Source organism: Saccostrea cucullata, unplaced genomic scaffold (genome assembly GCF_032062105.1).
Source record: "Saccostrea cucullata isolate Sc308-1 unplaced genomic scaffold, CSIRO_AGI_Scuc_v1 ctg1127, whole genome shotgun sequence".
Classification (NCBI taxonomy): Eukaryota; Metazoa; Mollusca; class Bivalvia; order Ostreida; family Ostreidae; genus Saccostrea; species Saccostrea cuccullata.
The window spans coordinates 9,187-12,248 of NW_026929896.1; positions in this window are offsets into that span (position 1 = coordinate 9,187).

The window sequence follows — 3,062 nt, forward strand, 5'->3', positions numbered from 1 at the left end:
GTCGCTTGAGGTGTTGCATGGCACAAAAAAGACCCCCCCCCCCCCTGCTCAAAGGCCCTAAGTGCCGATTATAAAATGTTTAACTATAGTGCCGGTTATGATTTTAATAGTTTAAATTAGGTCATTAAAGTGTGTAATTACATGTTAAGCTGTGATATTCAGTAGCTGCAGATTGTTATATAAGTTCTTAAATTTTCGATTCCGTACATACGATGCGGGTTTATGACTACTTACGTGTACATTGTATAACCGGCTACTGATATTTTTAAAATCACGGAACAAAATTAAAATGTTGGCACACTATACTAATCATTTACAGGTTTTGAATATATTATTAAACAAATTAAATTCATTGCTTTAAAATCTTGAATTATTTTTTTTTCAACTTGACTATTCAACCTGTAATATAAATAGGCATTGTGCAGCACAGAAGTCACTTATGAAGTTTACACGTGCCGGAGATACTTATCAATGTTTAGTCCATTTGATTGAGTATAATTCTAAATAGATCCTTATGACTGGGAAGATTTTCTTTAAAAGTTTCAAACTGAGATAGCCACGGTAAAAATCTGTGATGAAAAAAAATGTGTTTGGGAAAATTTGTGTTGAAAACAGATTTATTTGTAAGCTTGTGCATTCAAATCAATACTGGTTGAATTAAAGTAACGCAGATCGCCAGTCCTAACGCTATATAGATCGTCAAAATGAAAAATCAAATTACATGCACATGGAGCTAACGAACTATAAAAAATGGAAGACTGATTGATGTACATGTAAAATAAATAACCCAGCGTTTTGTTCGAAAGTCAAACCTAAGATATTTTAAAATATTTTTGAAAGATTCGATTTACTTACAGAAAATAATGTTTTCCATAAGTTTGTAAAATTAGATTTAACATTCGACCAAGCTGTGTAAATTAATGTCAACAAGCGATGGAAGGAATGGTTGGTCGTGTAATTGTAAACAAACACAAAGCCTAGATAGCTGTTTTAGATAAACATGTATCACGATCAAATTTAAAACAAAGATAAGCCAACATATTAATCTCAAATATCGGACAATAATAATTTTCCATTAATTGTAAAATTGTTTTAATTAATTTAATACACCAATTATTTTGCCTATGACTGCGGGGTCAATGATTCGCCGTAGTGTGTTGCTTTAGATTTTCTTGGACGTCGTGTAATCGTAAGATTACGCAATGGTAAACACTGGGTTCCAGGTGAATGTGAGAATCGCGCGGTAAATAATTTTTGTATTATTTGACTCTGTAAAAGTTCTTTTTATGAGATCCGGGCGTGTATCGTTTTCGTTCATATTGTTTGTGTTCATATTTAAACGAAGAAAAGATACTCGTGCTTTTTTCTATATGATGCCATTTAATACTCTGAACGGGATTTATATTAAAAAAATGAATTTAACCATTCTGTGTTTATATTTGTGTATAACTGTGGGTCGCTGGATTACCCGCCGATTGATTCCCGGTGACAGACTAAATTGCCCCGCGCTATCGAGGGAGGCGTGTTATATAATTGTAAACAAACAAGGTGAATGTAAAAGGCTGTGTTTGATGGCTGTGAATAGAATATGCTATATAGTAATGTTTTATTTTCTCATTATATTGTTTGCTTTTATGTGATAAGAAGAAAAGATTATCTTTTCTTCCCTTATTATAGTAGACTTGGTTTATACGATTAAAAAAAAATTAAATAAAAGAGAAAGTTGTCAGTAAAGAAGCGGGATAATTTGAAAAAAAGCACAAAACACTTCAAGAACTTTATTCTAAAGAATATTAGCATCCAATGTAGCCATGATTTTTTTTAAGTAAGTTTGTTTTATATACACGCATGAGAAGCTCTCGTTTACGTGCTGAGTGAAAAGAATTACCTGTACATATATAGGTCATGCATCTAGCTTTTTTAAAACGGGACTAGAACAAAATAACAATTTCATAAGATCAGTAAGATGTTAATGCACAACTTTATTATCAAAAGTCATTCAAATATTAATAGTTTGGATATAAAGCAAAAACTTTCAAGGGCACTAGATCCCTAATTTTAGGGGCCAGCCCCTTTTTAATGACATCAAATGAAAGCCCTTGCAATTATGCACAACTTTTGTTCATTATGTCTTAACAAAATATTTTGAGTTTTCAAGATAAAAAGGAAAATATGTTTAAATTTTCGCTCTTTTAGGCGTCCTAATTTTTGACCCCTATAAAGCGCCATTTTTAATGCAAAAATCGAAAAACAAAAAGCGATGTGCACAACTTCAATCCTTCTGTTATCTAAAACCAGTAAAATTTCTGCTCCAGCTTTTGTGGTCTCTGAGCCTTTATTCGGAAACGAAAGCCCATAATTTTTCGTATAAATGGAAATAACTCATAAGCGGAAGTAAATTTTTAAAATGTTAGACAGCATTCTGATAGAGTTTATTACCAACTATAATGTCTGAAAATTTGAGTAAAATCTATTGAGAAATGAGTGAGATATGAGGCCTCAAAGTTGGCGTCTAGGAAGTAGAAGAAAAAAAAAAAGAACTAGAGCCGAGCTCGTTGCAAAGCAACGAATAGGTCTTCCGTTGGAGCTACGGATAGGAAGACGTAACCTTGAGTCTAGGTCAAGCCACATTATAAAGTTATACAAGTAAGCAACCTAAAGGCTTGTAAAGAAAGAAACTTACAATGTTTCACCATGAAAAACACTGTAAAGGAATGTATGTGACCTTGAACTTTCTAAATGACCTTGCGTCAGCAATGTTTCGCCATGAAAAATGCTGTAAAGGAATGTATGTGAACTTGAACTTTCTAAATGACCTTGCGTCATGCAATGACAAACTCTGTTATAAAAATCTAATACCGTATAATCCCTATTAACCGCCCCGGGCGCTTAGAAAATTTCGAAAAGGAGGCGGTTATTTTGGTATTCTCTTCATATTAATATTTAATGTCATTCTTATACTTCAAAAATTTTAAAGAACAGCTAAAATAATGTCGAACTTTACTTTAAGTGAGGATAATCCACCCAATTTATGCGATATGATTCATTTTCCACTGAGAAAT